Here is an 18,134-nt window from a genome sequence, read left to right on the forward strand (position 1 = left end):
ATAGGATCGACGGATAAAGATGAATTTAAATATCGAGACCTTTGGTTCTCGTGATTAGCCTCGCCTCTATGATGGACTCGTTAGATTATACGTATGCGGCCAGACATGGCTTTTTCTCGAATTTCATTTTTTCGTTGGGATATGATGGATATTCGTGCGGTTTTTTTTTCTTGTTTGTGTTTTTTTTTTTTTTTTTTTTTGGGAAAAAGTTCTTTGTGGATAGAATTTTTAGGTAAAGATTAGGTTAGGTATTATAAATATACGGTGATTCTTTGGTAGATGTAAAAAGCTTTGAACGTTTTCGAATAATCCCTGTGAAATATCTTCATTTTTAATTTTTCATTCATTAATAAAGAAAATGAATATAGTGAAATTGAGCACTGTTAATGTTAAAGATACTTCAATATTTTGAATTGTGAAATATAAATAATAATCATTATTATATTAATAAAATATGTTTAAGGTATCATGTTTGAAAGAAATAATTCTAGGTTATTTCCAATTTTTATTTTTATCTATCGCGATGTTTTCGAAAAGAATCTACTTAAATTTTACATCGCACAGTTTATATAAAGTTGCTATCCTATTCTTAAAATTTACCATCCTCGTTGATTTATGACATATTGATTTACATAAGATTACAAAAAAAGGGGAAGATGAATCATTAAAAAGTGAATAATTACTTATATTATTAATCTAGTCTCTTCTCAAAATTTTTGAACAGATCCATGTCGGATATTTGATGATATTTTTAAGTGAAATTTTATATGACCAAGTTCGGTACACATTTCGTTACAGATAGGATGGCGAGTAATTGAAGTTCTTGAACGAAACGATTATCGAACAACCGCGACGTGAAATGTATTCCAAAAGTGACTGCACTCAGGGACGATGTTGATTCGCGCGGACGAGAGAGAGAATATTAAAAGCAACGATAATCGATGAGGATGGATGAGGTTATAACGTTACGGTGGAACGATTTACTCATAAATTTTGTTTGCTTCCGCGAGATCGAAAAACCGCGACGAGCGGGGGTAGAGGGTGATGTTACACAATAAAATATATGTATACGCCGTGTAATTTTCAAATAAATCGAATACATCAACAATAAGTGATTGTACTGTGCAGTATAATAAAAAAAAACTTGTGTAGTATAATAAAAAATTTATTGCTTTTAAAATTAATGTGAAAAAAAATTCATGTCAACGATGTACGAGAAAATTTTAATTTATTGTAACAAATAACATACGCATATTATAATTAATAATCGGACAAAAATGACAATCCAGGTGGTTTTACAAAAATTTTAATTTTTCACGAATTGATCATTTTTTTAAAAAAAGTATGGACATGTAGTTAAGCATATCGTCGATACGTGGCGCTGCATTGTTCTGTTTGTCAGCTTTGTGTTATTACTATTCTACAGTTATAGCAAAATAATTGAAAAATAAACACTTCGACAGATATATATATTTTTTTATCAAATTCTAGATTATTATTATTATTATTATTATTATTATTTTGTGAAAATATTTATACATATGTCTTTATTTACTAATAGTACTTCAGATATAATATTCCTATCTATTTTGATTCCAATTTCATATTTCACTTGTTCAAAAAGCTATTTTTATTTATGGAGATTATTTGTTGTATTTGTATCAATTATCAATTTACGAGTGAAATACTCTTTGGAGATAGAACAAGTAATAAAATAAACTCACAACATGTTTTTGATAAAATTTAAACAAAATATAACAAAATATCGATTATATTGATTCTAATAATTAATAATTATATCAAGTGAACAGTAGCGAATAACGAATTCAATTTTTCCTATTGATCCCTTTATTTCATATCAGACACTGTTGAAAAAAGAGAATCGATGAAAAGAAAACAAAAGGAACGAAGAAATTACCGTTTAATTGATTACAGAGAAGAATTTCCACATTCGCTCGTCCGTGCAGGTTAAAGCACCGGTTGATTGAAGACAAACGGAGCCATTGCTAGATCTTTCAAAAGCAACTCGTTTGAGACCAAGAAAGGGAGAATGTGGCTCTGACTACAGTGATTGCGAACTCGATTGGAGCGTCTATTTCTGGGTTTAAGTGTGTTCCAACTTGTGAGATTCGTAATAAATTTTTCAAGATAAAACGATTTGAAGAATGTTTGAAAAATATATTTTCTATTATGTTACGTGATTATCAATGATTGATTCGTTATTTTTTTTTTTTTTTTTATACAATAAATATGTCTCAAACGGCTACTTTCACTATTTCCAAATTAAAATTAATTCTAAAATTAAATTTTTATTATTTATTTTATAAATAAAATATTTTATTACTTCTTTTTTCAATTAAATAATTATTAATTCAAATCTTTGTTAAATCTTTCGTGTTTTATCACAGTTCAATAAAGGGGAATTATCTAGGGATCATTGATTCGAGACCAAGAGCCAGAGCTTATAATTTCATGACACGAACAACGATGACGCCACTATTGAATCGTTTCTCCCCTTTTTATAGCCTCGAGCTTCATGAACATTTTCACCGATGTTTCCTCCAATAAAAGGAAAGCAATACCTTCTTTCCTTGTGTTCCCCAATTTCGACAGTAATCCCGGAGAATGCAATAAATTTCTCAGAATCGTATCAGATGGTAAACGACCCAAACACAGACACGATTCTTGGAATCGTTATTTGTCTAGAGACGTAGCACGTAATTAATTAATACCTTTCTTTTAAATTGTGATCGTGAATTCGTTTCAAATTTTATCAATTTATTTTAGTGAAATATGAATTATATAGCGCTTCATTTTACGTGTCATAAAAAAAGAAATTCGAAAATGTGTTTAATTAATAAAAAATCATCACTTATACGATCGAAAACTGTTTGAAATTCATGTCATATACATATATTTCACGTATGAAATATTCAAAATATTTCGAAATAAAATATTTTATATGCTCTTTATAGAATGACAATTTTTCACCTCTGGGGAAAGGATATAGTTATTTTTTCTCGTACAATTAAAATTTGTCACAAGTGATAAAGTGGCATGCTAAAGTTCAGTTACACTAAACTCAATTATTTGAAAAAACGAATCCCATAACGGATAGGATAAATATAAATTTAAACATTTTTCGCAAAAAATAATTTTTTCAACTATCTTATTCTATATATATTACAAAATACATCAAATTCATTTCAATTTAAAAATAAAAAAAAGTACAATAAATATAAGATAATAATAAAATCCTCTTAGAATTATCTAGTTTCATTTTCCCTTTTTTTTTTTTCTTTCTATACAATTTAATTTCAATTAAGCGTAAAAATAACAAGATACCCAACCTATAACTTTTCATCAGTCAATTTAATACAATAACTTGCTACTAAATTATTATATGAAAGGATACAGAAAATAATTATTTTAACCACAAACATATATATCCAAGAAAGTAGATTAACAATTAAATCATCCAAACATCGAGTAATCGGTACACACATTATTAATCACAGACAAAGACATATGGAAAGGGACAGATTGCGACAGACGATCGCTTCGATCACGTTGAAAGGAAACTCTGTACACGTTAGAGGTTAGTAGTTGTCGCTGGTGTATCGCAGCTATAGTAATCTACGACGTAGTTTCGTCTTCATTTACCAAATGGCCGGTAAATCCGCGCGTCACACACCATCACGGTCATGGGGAAAAGGCAATTCGGCGTTAAAGCGAAACTTAACTGCGATGTAAACTCATCTTGGTCGCCTCTATACTTATTCCTAACCTATATCGAACCATTGATATTCAATGAATCTGTCAAGATTACGTATCGTGACCTATTTTTCAATTATTTTCAATTCGCTATTGGGCGAAATGATCTTACTGTTGTATTTTTGCGAGTATCCGCTGATGGCGCTACTGTACATTGAACATTTTTGTGAATATTGTCGAAGCTCACGAATGGTTTTTAATAAAAGCGTGAAATAATTTTGTATATGATAAATGATTGAAAGATTATTATAATAATGTTATGTTATTGAAAAAAAATTGTTTATAATGTGATAAAAATATGATAGTTTTAAGAATGGAATATTCAAAAGGATAAGATTATATCATTAATGATATAACCAAAAAGATTTCTGGACTTTTAAATGAAATATATTTTTTTTTCTTTGAATTTCATTTTTTTCATATTCTATACTTTTATTATAACTTTTTAATATTTATATTTATACTTTTAAGTATATACTTAAAATATTTTAAGAACTTTCGTTTAAAAGAAAAAAACAGTATTACAAATAAAGTTACAATAAAGCATGCAACGATTTCATTAACACAAGTAATATCATAAACTTTGACGAATAGTAAAAATCATGGTTTGAGAAAAAAGAATTCCAATTGTATTTTTAGTCTGAAGCAGTAGTAATTCTTTCTCACTCTAATCGATCTTTATTAAAGGCTTCCTTTAATTTAATTTCATAGAAAGAAAAGAAGAATTGAAATTGACCAGTTTTATAAACTTCGCAAAATATTTACTTTTAACAAATTTATTACTTCGCATATTTCGTTAGAAAAAAGTATATATATTTTCCATTATAAATCGATTTAAAAACGCGTTCAATGTCGCTTCCTTATTTAATTCAATAAATTGAACATAACACGTGATTGCCACTATTAACTCGAAAGTTCAAAAAGATTGTAACTTAAGTCGACGCGTATCTATGAATTTTTTTCATCGGGGGAAAGTGCCATCGAGCTCGAGTAATTTAAATTTCAAGAAGCATCGTGTATGGGGGGCCGGAAGTGCTTGTTACGTGGCGGCAACCCAGACCACAGTGGCGAGGAAATCGGCTCGAGTAGACGAAAGCTGACCGTGGTAACGAAACACGAAAATAAATCGCTGAATTAAAATGAACGATTCGATCCACAGAAGAAAAGAAGAAAGGAGAGGGATCGAGCAGCCTTGGGCTACGAAAAGATTTTAAGAGAAGCGTTCCAAGCTTTACGTAACGTTCCTTCATTTAGGAAAGGAGGAAACGTTTGATTAAGGATTTCCTACAGTTTGGTCTGGAAATAGTTTTTTCTCGTTTGCCGTCTTGAATTTGCTTTTTGGATGGAAAGAGAAAGCAAGAGAGAAAAAGTTTCTTAAAATAAGAAAAGGAGAATTGGAAAAGAAAAATATAGTGGAAAGTTTTGAAATATATATATATATATATAATGAACTGAAGTTTTATAATGTGTAATAATATATTTTTCATTTAACTTTATTACTTGAAATATTTAAAATTTCAGAAATTAAGTATTTTCTCTCAAATTTATTATAAGAATATGTATTATCAAAATATTTGTGATTTCAGAGAGAAAAAGAGAAAGAAAAAAAGAAAAAAAACTTCATTTTCATTGATATTTAAAATTTCATAAAAAATATTTCCTATATAAAAGTTTCACATTTTTGTGAAAGTATTTGTATTAATATTTTTTTTTAAAATTCTGAAAATTCTGAAAAAATTAAATAAAATATTATATTAACTATACGTAAAACTATAAAATTTTTGTAAAAACACGTTTTTATAAATTTCAATTATAAATTTTAAATAAAACAAAAATCTAGTGAAACAAATTGTATAGGAATTTTGACAATTTATTTACTTCATATATACTTTCATGATTAACTACCTTTCGTTATAGATTGATTAAATATACAATGAAATATAATATTTAATTGAAAATAAAACAGAAAAATCAAAAAGAAAGAAGTTTATCCAACATGAAAAAATGATAGATGTTGAAAATAATTCTTCATAAAAAAAATATGATGACAAAATTTTTTCCTCTGAAATATTTTAATTCTAATTATTTTTATTTTATTTTATTAATAAATTATACATATAAATATGCATGCACATATAGACAAGTTTGACAAGTTTAATAGAATTGTTACAAGGCTATCACAAGTTCGAAAAACGTTCAATTAATACTGATGAATCGAATAATTATAGTTATGCGATTAATTCTTATAATTATTCTGTACACGATATGCACATATTTAATTATAGAATTAATTCTGATATATAAAATCTTATTAAATGTATCTAATAAAAATCTCATAAGTCACAAAGTCAATTTGATATTATTTTGTAAGAAATCTCGAGCTGCATCAATTAATCACAATCACAAAAATATATGATTTCATTTTAAAAGATGAAAGATCAACTTTTTATTTTCAATTTAATTTTAAGAAATGGTTCGATCATTTGGTATATGGAACAAAATGGCGGAAAAAGCAGTAGGAAATCGAGACTTCTCGACCAACCATTTCGCAATCCCCTTGAAAACAATATCTTGGTAACGTAAAGTCGGCCTTGGAAATTGGATTGTCCTTCAAAAGTCCCGCGGGCGTTCTAAGCGATGATACACTCGATGAGACGCCTGTAAAATGCGTGGAACGGCTTCCTCCTCTACCAACCGGCTCATAATGCTCGAATAAGATGAAATTTCCAGAGAAGATAATTGGACAATGTAAAATGTAGAAAACGTTGATCCTTAATCCTTTTACGACTATGAACCCATATATGCATGAGCTTTTCATGATGAGAATCTCATCGTGAAATGAATTCTAATAGCCTAGAATTCCCTTCAGATCCTAACCTCAATCATAAGATTAACAATACTATCACAGATCATAAATGATTGCTTAGACGATATCAAACATTCAAGAAATCCACCTTTATATATTAATATAATATTAATATAATATAATTAATATATCACTTACTCAAGCACTTATCCTATTCTCGAAATCAAACGCGCATCACCGAATTATTTCTACGCTATCACAACACGCCCAATCCGAAAAGACTATTACCGCTTCGAAACGAAACTCGTAACGATGCTAGTTACTCGCAAAAAAACACTTCCCCCCTTTCCCCCTTTGTTCCTCGGTGACCGCCTCTTCCACATCGTATATAATCCGTCTTTCGTTCCTGGCACTCGAGAAAAAGCGCCCTCTTCCCTCGCCTCGTCCCCTTCTTTAATGACAGCACAAGCACAAGATTCGTGAAAAGTCGGAGGGGATAGTCCACTGGTATAAAACGCTACTTTCTCCCCACTTCCGTCACTTTTCCTTGAGCGCAAGAATGCAAAGCGGAACGAACGTTAAGTAAAAGTAGCGACGGCGCGACGTTTTACGCGCGGTGCGCCGCATAAAGCCTCTTACGCGCAAGTAAATTGTAAGTCCCTTATAGCCGACTGGTCAACAGCGTAAGCACTTTCTCGTTGAGGACGCGGCAAAAACAGCTCGGGACGACATAAGGAGATTAGAGTCGTTATTGCGTGCGCGGTCCCTCCCTACCGGGTATATAGAGAGGCGAAACTTGCTACGTGAAAGAGTCGTGGGATTCCAATGGTATTTCCAAAGGCGCGGGAAACCGCGAAAGTGACGGAAAGCCGGGTACAAAAGAATCGGTCCGGCCACGTCGGTACTAGGGGAAGCTGCGTAACCGACCGAGAGCAAAAAGCGTACAATTCGGTGGAAAGTGGCAACGATTCTCGACTTCTCGCGTCTTCGTTTTCTTCCTGTTTTTAAGTAGAAACGGTCTGGATGATTTGAATTGATGGAAATTTGATTGAGAATATCTTTGTTGCACTGTTTTATTACAATATTATAGTTGATTATTGAAATTTAAATGTTTGAAAGGTAAGGGGAGTTTCGAGTTGTATAAAGATATTGATTTAAGCGAAGAAAAAGAGGTTAGAATTGTCATTTGCGTTAACAAGTGCGCAATGATCAATAATTGATCAATAAATATTGGAATTCAAATTAATTTAAGTAATGTTATGAATTCTTCGAAGAATTACTTACAGTGACACGTCAGACTGGTGGTCAGAATCTGTTTATTGGTATCCGCGTACTCGGTAGAACTGAAAATAAAAATATACACATTACATAAAATGCTTGTTGTTAGAAAATATTCAATCATATACTTATTATCAATTATTCATTCATTTACAAAGGAAATCTTCCTACATTAATATTTAACTTTCGCATTACCTTATTATTAGTTCAAAAAAAAGTTTCTTAAAAAAATTCTTCGTTATATATTTTTCCAATCACATGATCCCATTCGACTGCAGTTTATACCTAACGCAAATAATCAATAACGCTCGATCGAAACCAAATTGACAAATCTACAAATCTTCTCTTCTCGAGTCAACAAAACGGACCTTCGTTAAATTTATATCCCGAGCTTAACAAATTTACGAACGCTATCGCCTCGCCGGATATCCAAGCCTCGCGTATCTGCTTCCACTGTGTTGGCGCTCGGTTAATGAAGAATTAAAGTCGGCCTCCGTGTACCTATTACGGAACGGGGGTTGGAACGATACACGGCCAAGCCGTGCAGGAGACCCCGTGGATTCCGAGGATCCGCGAGCGGTGCATGTTTGATGCCGGAAGTGCTTCGAGGCCCGGGCCTACCATCCTCTGGCTGCGGTTTCCGCAACCTCCGTAGGGTCATTAGCCAACCATTCATTATGCAAGTGCGAGGCAGTATTGCGTCAATATAGGGGGGAGAGGAAGAGGGGCAGATTGTTGGCCCAATCGATAACAATGCTCCCTGTTTACCGGACGGATAATCAACAAACGCAGTTTCTGCTACCTCTGAAGACCAAGCAAGTGGGAATTACCCAGTCTGCCTCGTTCCCAATGATATTGCGTCCCGGAAGTATTCGGTCGCCCACCACCCCCTTGCCATCCTACTGTCGTCCCACCGTTCGTGTCTGTGTGCGCACTCGTCAACATCCCTCTCGATTTTGACGCTATATGCGTGACATACGCGATGCTAGGTGGAGATTTGGGAACCGGAGGGTGTTTTTGGCGATTCGCGATTAATTTGGATGATTATAGAGGGGATGGAGAGTGGTGTTTGGACGGTGGTTTCGGGAACAATTGTCTTTGGAGCTTGTGGTCTTGTTAGAGGGTGTGAATGTTCTACATGCTACATTGTCAATATTAGTGGTAAGAGTGTCGTTTCGCTTGCCACCTTGCCTCAAAGAACAATAATTTCTCATGCATCAAGGACAGTGAATATTTATAAATATTTATGATATTTATAAATCTAATACGTTTTTAAAAAAAATTCAAAGAAACACTTGCAATTTTCGCATTCACATATTTATCTCCTTCTATATTCCTCATTTTGGGAACAATTGTCTTCATGGTTTTATTAAAGAATGTTCTATATACTGTTCGCTCATGAGTTATAGTTAAACGGTTAGGCAATAAAGCAATGTACTATTGATAAAACATGTCCTCATAGTTTATGAAAATCCTATATCATTATATCGATACTAATAAAATTATAGTAGATTCTTTCTTTCATTTCACTTCTCACGAAAAAAAAAAAAAAAGAACAATACATCAAGAGCAATGGATACATATAAAACAAGTACGTTTCGAATAAAAACCTTAGAAGCAAAGAAACACCCGCAATCTCGATTTTCCTTCCCTCCAATCCAAACTCCTAAAAAATAACAAAGATATCACGCGTCTCGTAACGATACCGTGCACCACACACCAGCCAGATTTCCCTCGACCACCTGATATCGTCCCACAAACCTTAGTCACGCAACAAAAACAGTCGGCCAACCCTCCAATCCTATCCTTCCCCAACCGAAACAAGGGTTGCGTAACCTGTTACTCAGCATGCATCGAAGCTCGTTCCATTCCAGATGGGCCACGTAGGTTCCACGTAGACACGTAGGAAAGGAGGAGACGGGGAGGAGGGGGCAGTAGCCAACGGTCAAGCAGCCAGAATTCGATATTCGTCGGGTGCGACAGACAGGCCGGAAGTATGAAACGCGGAGATGAAAGGGGCGATATTTCGAAACAGGAGGAGGGGGGATGCAGCGGCGTTGAGCTGGCGAAGAAGGGAGCTGGTGAAAATGGCCGGGGGTCCAGAGAGAGAGAGAGAGAGAGAGAGAGAGAGAGCGCCCCTTTGATCTAAGTTTCTGGGAATGCAGGCCGAAGGGACACCGTGCGTGGAGGTGGCGCCCGGGAAGTTGCCGGTAATTTGCTTAGTTGAATTAGATTGGTGAATTTTCCACCGCAGTGTTTGAGACCATCGCGTTCGTCTTCCCTCGGCCACTTGCCACTGCATCCCCACTTCTCTCCTCCTCGCGCCGTTTTCGCCGCCGACCTTATAATTACTGTTCTATCTTCAGAGAGAAGTTTGCCAATTCGTTGCCGGCGACGACGGGGATCCGCGCTTTGATCCGCCAAGAAGCGGGCGCCACCCTCCTCCCCATCCGTCTCCCCCACCCCCATCCACCCGCTCGAGGGGGAGGAGGAAGGGGACACTCGCGGGCGGCGATTATGCCGGCGTGATTTCCGTCGCTTTGATCCGGATCCGCTAAAACGGGGAAAGATGATCTCGAAACCGGGGGATGAAATTATCCGGCGTGAACCCACCCGATGGGATCGCACTCGTGTCGCGCAGTGTGCCTCTTTCACAGTAGATCTCTACTTTGATGATTCATAATTCCTCGGATAAATACAAGGTTCCTGAAGAGGGAGGGGGTGGAAAATGTGGCAAAATGCGCGGAGTGTTGCAATAGTTTCCGTTTGATGTCGCGTTTCAGTTATAATCGCTGTTAATGAGAAAATCCCCGCGTTCTTCAAATCGATCCCCCTTTTCTCCCCTTATATAAATTGAATAAATAAGGGGAATGAATAAATAAGCTTTGAATAAATAAGAAGATCTATTGCCAATACCAGGTGTTCACAAAAACGATCATCACGATCATCGAAATCTTTCCTCTCTTCTCGAGTTCATTGCGCCCAGTCTACTTCTCCTACCTTTTGGATTTCGTCAAAATAACAAAAACCAAAACCCAAATAACAAATAAGAAGATCTACCGTTGTCAATACCAGGTGTTCACAAAAACGATCACCATCGAAATCTTTCCTCTCTTCATTGCATCCAGTCTACTTCCTCTACCGTTTGGGTTTTGTTAAAATAACAAAAACTAAAACCCAAATAATAAATAAGAAGATCTATCGTTGCCAATACGTGGTGTTCACAAAAACGATCATCACGATCATCGAAATCTTTCCTCTTTTCTCGAGTTCATTGCGCCCAATCTACTTCCCCTATCGTTTGGGTTTCGTCAAAATAACAAAAACCAAAACCCAAATAACAAATAAGAAGATCTACTGTTGCCAATACGTGGTGTTCACAAAAACGATCATCACGATCATCGAAATGTTTCCTCTCTTCTCAAGTTCATTGCGTCCAGTCTACTTCCTCTATCGTTTGGATTTCGTCAAAATAACAAAAACCAAAACCCAAATAACAAATAAGAAGATCTACCGTTGCCAATACGTATTAGGTGTTCACAAAAGCGATCATCACGACCATCGAAATCTTTTCTCTCTTCATTGCGCCCAGTCTACTTCTCCTATCGTTTGGGTTTTGTGAAAATAACAAAAACCAAAACCCAAATAACAAATAAGAAGATCTACCGTTGCCAATACGTACCAGGTGTTCACAAAAGCGATCATCACGACCATCGAAATCTTTTCTCTCTTCATTGCGCCCAGTCTACTTCTCCTATCATTTGGGTTTTGTGAAAATAACAAAAACCAAAACCCAAATAACAAATGAGAAGATCTACCGTTGCCAATACGTATCAGGTGTTCACAAAAACGATCACCATCGAAACCTTTCCTTCTCGAATTCATTGCGCCCAGTCTACTTCCCCAACCGTTTGGATTTCAAAATAACAAAAACCAAAACCCAAGAAGATTAGGACGTAAAAAAAAAAAAAAAAAAGGAAAGAAAAGAAATAAAAGAAAGAAGATATCGTCGACCCAAATTCCATCATCGTCGAATTCCTGGCGGCGCACGGCCTCGACGATTCGCGTGCGGATCGCGATATTGGCAGACGCGGCTGCACACGCGGGAGGAGGAAGACGTATATACGTGGATGGGTTGGAGAAGGGGGGGTAAATATGTATATACACACGTGTACACGCGGGTGTATCGTTGCACGCACCGGTCGGGATATAATCCTGTGGAAAGCAAGGCCCGGGTGTATGCACGGGTTGCGTGCACGTGTGCGAGGGGGAGGGGGAAGGGGGGCCACGCGGCGTGCCTGTGCGAATCCTATACGGTGGGTTTCAGGCACGAATGGGGGATCAATGTTTTATCGATATTGCAGCAGACGCGCCACTGATACGTCTCGAGTCGGCCGTCGCGCATATATAGCGCGTGCTTTCTCCCGTTTGCTCCAGGATTTATGGATTAGCGTGTGTTTATCGCCGAACCTCTCGTGCCCCCCTCTCCGTGCCCCAGGGATCATTTTTCTACGGAGGACTGCCGGGAGGGGACGCGTCGAAGCGAGGTGGGTGACAGAAAGGCGAAAGAAAGAGATTTTTTTTCCCACTCTTTCCTCTCGCTTTTGCTTTGCGATGCAGAAGTTTAATTGGGGAAGTAAATATATATTGGTGGCGTTCAATTTGGATGGATGTCTGTGGATTGTTGCTTATCGTTTTGGAACTTGTTTTTTGAAGGTAATTTAATATTCACGTTGAACAACGTCGGTTGTTAAATGATCATTTTAGACGCGTGATTTCAATCTCAAGAAAGTTGTATTGCTCGAGAATCGGATAAGATAACGAGCTTTTTAAAATGTTTATGCAAATGAGACGCCATTTGCGTTGCCGAGCTTCTAATTTTATTCTGGCTTCTGTTCTACGGAATATCCAACGATAAAAATTCTTCGACAATGCCCTGATTTTTATCTCAAGACACTTTTTATATGGATTTTTAACATATCTATTAGCGTATCTGTATCGTTAAAAATAAAATGAATAATAAAATAAAAATAAAATATAATAAACAATTTGTTAATTAATAATAAAAGAAGCGTGGTACTTTTCAAAAATATATGCAATTTTAATTTTTTAATCGAGAAACTTGTATTGTATCAAAAACAAAACAATAGATTTTATGAAAATCCATATAATGAAATCCATAATGATATAATGAAAATCCATAAAGCGTGATACTTTTCAAAAATATTTATGCGATGCCACTTGCGTTGCCGAGCTTCTAATTTTTTTCGGCTTCTATTCTATAAATAAGAAATATCTGTTTAAAAATTCTCCAACCACGCGCGCTTCGTTCAAGCGGAATCGTCGAAACGCTTCTCTCTCTGCATAAAGCATCGATCAACGGTTACGCGTGTGACTAAGCGGCGGCTTCCCGCCTAAACGCCCCAACCATCGCTGTCAAAGGACCATCCTCGCGAACCCCCCCGGAGGCAGGCTTAAAAGACGAGCGCAATTTTATCGCTTGGCCGGCGTATCGAACACCTCGTGGAAGCGGTGAAAAAATTCCAGCGATTGGGGGATGAGGTTGTAAACAAAATAGCGTTATAAGTATAGAGGAGACTTTCCCCGAACGCGAAGCTAAAGAATCCGCGATGTCGACCGCGCGAAACGGAAAGAAAGAAGGAAGGAAGAGAAGAAGAAAGGAAGGAAGGAAGAGAGGAAGGAAAATGATGGTGTAATTCGAGGGAGGGATAGAGGGGCAAGATATGGAAAATGGGGTGAAAGAGGGGGATGGAGGGCGGGGGGAGGAGGAAAAGAAAGCAGAGAGATTGCCGCCGTCAGGAAACTTTTGTTTAAAATTGGAATTCCTTTGCGGCTCGTTGGGACTAGGAATGCAGATAGGAGGCGGAGGCGACGAAAACGGTGAGAGTGGATGAGAGGCGAGAAGGGGTGGCTTTGGGAAGGGAAGAGGCGAAGCGAGGGTATCCAAAAAAAAAAAAAAAAAAAAGCAACGATACGATATCCCGTCCCGTCATAAAGGGAAGATTCTTACCAGGATACGAGTATGAGCATGATCGAAGAGACTAGATATAAACGTTTATATATTCTGGTTTTATAAAGGATTTTCGGAAAGAACATTTTTAGAGATTGTCAAATATTCACGTTTAAATAAGTGATCCCGTCATTTTAAAATACTTCTCTAATTTGAACTTCTTCTTCCTCTTTCTCTAGTTTCAAGTATTGACAATCTGACATAAAGAAATGAGATACTTTTTATATATATATATATATATATATATATTTCTATATATATATATTTTTTTATAGTTCATTGTACAATTTTGCACGATATTTTGTTTTGAAAAATTTAAAGATTTAAAGACACCTTAAGTTTCAGGTTATTTTTCCCCAAGAAAAAATATATGTATATATAAAAAGGGGGGGAGGGGAAATCTTTCGTAACGTCAATTTGTTGGGATATGTGGCGCAATTACTAACCATGCGGACGGTTCACGAAACTGTCGAGCAGCCAGGAACGCCGATAAATTCCGCGGGCCGCAATGTTCTTCGACTAGAGGCAAGATCTACATGCCGAGGCTCGAGCCACCGATAAACACATACTATTCGGCAAACCATGGCAGCCGCTTAATTAATTTGCAGCTATCTTACGAGGAGGTTGGATTCGTGGTACATATGCAGCCGCAGCTAAACGCATTAACCCGTAATTATCCGAAATTACAGAATCGCCATGTCATCTCCGAGACGTTTTCCATCTCTCTCTCTCTCTCTCTTCTTTTCATTTCTCTTTCTCTTATTCGGTCGCGCCATCTCGCGACCTACTGCGAACACCTACTTGAACAAACGTTCTTTCATCTTGCTAATTATTCGAACGTGATCCTCGTGGCCTCCCGTTCTCCTCGTGGCTAGATCTCGAGGATCGAGATCGAGAAGTGAAACGGTTTTAAGAAATTGAAATTCGATCTGATCTGGAGAGTTAATTTAAAGTAATTAATAATTTAATTGATGGAATTATAATCTGAAGAATTTCTGAAAATATCAATGGAAAAAATATATATTATGGAAAAGTTGGATCGCGAATGGCGGAGATCTTATTTTTTGAAAAATTTGATCGTATTAAATTTTTTTTTAAATGTGAATGAATAAATCTGGTTACTTGAACTTCGATTTAAATAGATATATTTTTGGGAATATTTTTAATAAAGGATTGAATTATTTAACGTGTTCGAATTTATTATTGCGATAAGTGTTGCCTATTTTAGGATTGGCAGCAATGGCAATTAAGAAAAAATAGAGTTATTAGAGTTCAAAATTAAAAAAGGAAAAGAAAGATGAAATAAAAATGATGAAATGGGATCGAACGTTGGAGACGGGGGTGGAAAATAGAACAAAGGATGGTTATGGACACTTTCCAGGGAAAATGGCACCACGCGGTGGAATCTTCTTTAATTTGTAGTGGGAGTGGCGAGTGAACAGCCTCGGAATCTCGCATCGGGATTGATCGTCCGGAACTATGAAATATCGTCGCAACCGATGACGTATTTCATTTCGCCCGTCACTCATTTTTTCCTTCCCTCGTTTTTTCTTTCCACCCTTTTTTTAAGACACCCATCACGAATATCGATCGGCTTTCAATCGGCTAACAGATGTCCGTGAAGAAAAATCTATGCGAGCCGTCAATTCTCAACGTTTAATCGAATGATTCTTAACCCAAAATAATGTTCATTTTCATTATTTTCTTTTCACACGCAACGCGAGAAAAATATTCGTCTTCGTATTCACTGAAATTCTTTTGGGATTCGAAATTATTTTATTTTTAATTGAGGAAAAAAAAATGTTTTTCATTTATCAATCACCAGCAGAGATAGATTCTTTTATATTGAAAAGATTTTAATATTATTTTCAATGGTGTAAGTGTAATATTCGAAATTTTTTCGAAAAATAATAACAAAATAAATGCAAAAAATGATCAAAAAATAAAATAAAAAATAATAAAAAGAATCAATCGAAACTTATTTGTTAAATTATGAATAATTTAAATTATAATATATACAAGAATTTAAACAGATATAAAAAGATGATATAAATTTTACATAGATACATCTCGATCGATGATACTAAGGATTAAAAGAGGAGAGAATCTTGAATAGAAAAATGCATTTTCCGCGTATTAACAAAATGAAATAGAAACAGGGACGAGTTAAATTTTATCTATATTTCCAACAATGGAATCCATTTAACCATTTCTGTCTTCCCGCACTTTTATCCTGATGAGCTCTAGACAGGGTGTGGCTGATTCTGTCAAGAAAATTTAGTGGCGATTCTGGCGACCAGCAATTAGAGAAAGTAGGTGCGCATAAAGTTCGTTCGACTGGTAATGGAGCGGGGAAGGCTTTACGATCGCCGTTTATCCGCCTGTATAGCGAAGGTTAGAGAAACTGTCTTAATTTGAAACGTTCGAGCTTCATTTACGGTGAATTTCAATTCGAACATGGGAAACAGGCTTCCCTTAATCGGGCGATAAACTTAGCTCGCACCAATTATTTGCACAAAAACCACGTGACGATCTTGCATCGTCGTATTGCAACACGTGGAATTTCCGTATCAAGTTGACCAAACCATTTAACTTCCACTTTCATATTTTAATATATTTTAATATTTTAATAATCTTTTATGAATCCATTAATAAACACGGCACATATTTCTTCTCTTGTTGTATCATTTTCTATCACTCTTTTTCGATTATTTCAATAGTTCCAAAACTACTAACCTAACCTGTTTCTATTCATCGAATATCACCAGAAAATATAAACAAAAAAGAAAAGAACGTCTAAAAACAATAATATCCCAAAATAAACTGTAACTGAAAAATATATCGTTACATTCGAAATGAGCCATTTCCCAAGCACCAATTTAATATTTCACGAGACACGATCGACCTTCTGTTTCCAGCTGCAGATTTGCGAACAGTAACCTGCAACACGAACGGAATACAAGGAGAGAACGGATTCGAACACTGCAGGAGGGAATCGATTACACGACCTCGTCCCCGATCATTCGGGCAATTAAAGCGAGGATCGAGCAGATAGTCGCGTGCATTATTTGTACGCTAATGCTCGACTCGATAGGAACGATCAAGCTCCGAGCCGACAATAATAACCTCGGCTCGGGCAGTCTGCTCGAAGCAGATTACGCAGGGAGGCACGCGATGGCGCTCGTGTGCGTGCGCGTGTAGACATGCGGCCTGTCTGCTACGACGACGACAACGACGACGACGACGACGACGACGACGAAGTTGTTCACGACGAGAACGAAGCCAAGGGGTTTGGCTGGTGCCCTGGCGTCACAACTCATCCTAATTACATCTACCCTCGTTTCCGGATTCGGGAGAGAGCTTTCCCATCAACACAGAGGGTACACTAGGCACTTAATTAGTATTGCCAACCGGACCCGGCGGCGCGGAGATCGCTGCAATTGAGACGTTTAACTATATTTCCGTCTCCAAAGACTATTACCACTTTGATTTACGAGCTAACGGCGAAGAAAGAGAGAGAAAGGGAAGGAAGATGAAGGTTTCTTCTTAGCTACAGGGTTAATTGCATCGCGAGGACAATCGCCGACTCGTGACGTTTTAATCTGTTCGATTTAAAGGACTTGGTGTTTTCCATTGTGCTAGGTTAATGTGCTGCCCTCAAGTTGCGCGAATGCGAATTTGCGGTCCAGATTAGAAAAGGAAACGTAACCTTGGAGGAAACGGAGAGAAAGAAAACGAAGTTTTCTTTTTCTTGAGATTGAAATTTTTTGATTTATTTTGAGGTAAAGTCTTGAAAAAAAGTTTTGAATGATTTTTAGTTTGATATAGATTGTTGATAAATATTTATCGATGGTCCATATAGGTGATAGTTTTATGAAATTGCATTTTTAGGTTCATCGATAGCCATTAACAGGCACGGTTTAATTTATCAAAATCAGAAAGAAATTTTAACGATTTCTGTAAAGGAAATGTTCTCTTTCTAGAAATTTTTGCCAAACGATTCGCACTGTTAATTAAGCATCGGGAAGAGTGATTTAATTGAAACGAATTCAACGTGACTAATGAGGCGATGGTTGGCGTAGTTCTTGCGATGTGGATATACACGACAGTTTAAAGTGGGGCGCTCCGGTTTCGCGAATCATTTATAACCGGGCTCGGTTAAAAGATCTTAACGCTCGCATGGCGTAAAAAATGAATCAGTCCACCAACTCGAGCCCACCGGCGATTTCATCCCGCTGCTACATT

This window comes from Apis laboriosa, unplaced genomic scaffold, assembly GCF_014066325.1.
Source record: "Apis laboriosa isolate Shangri-la unplaced genomic scaffold, ASM1406632v1 scaffold68_cov148, whole genome shotgun sequence".
Classification (NCBI taxonomy): Eukaryota; Metazoa; Arthropoda; class Insecta; order Hymenoptera; family Apidae; genus Apis; species Apis laboriosa.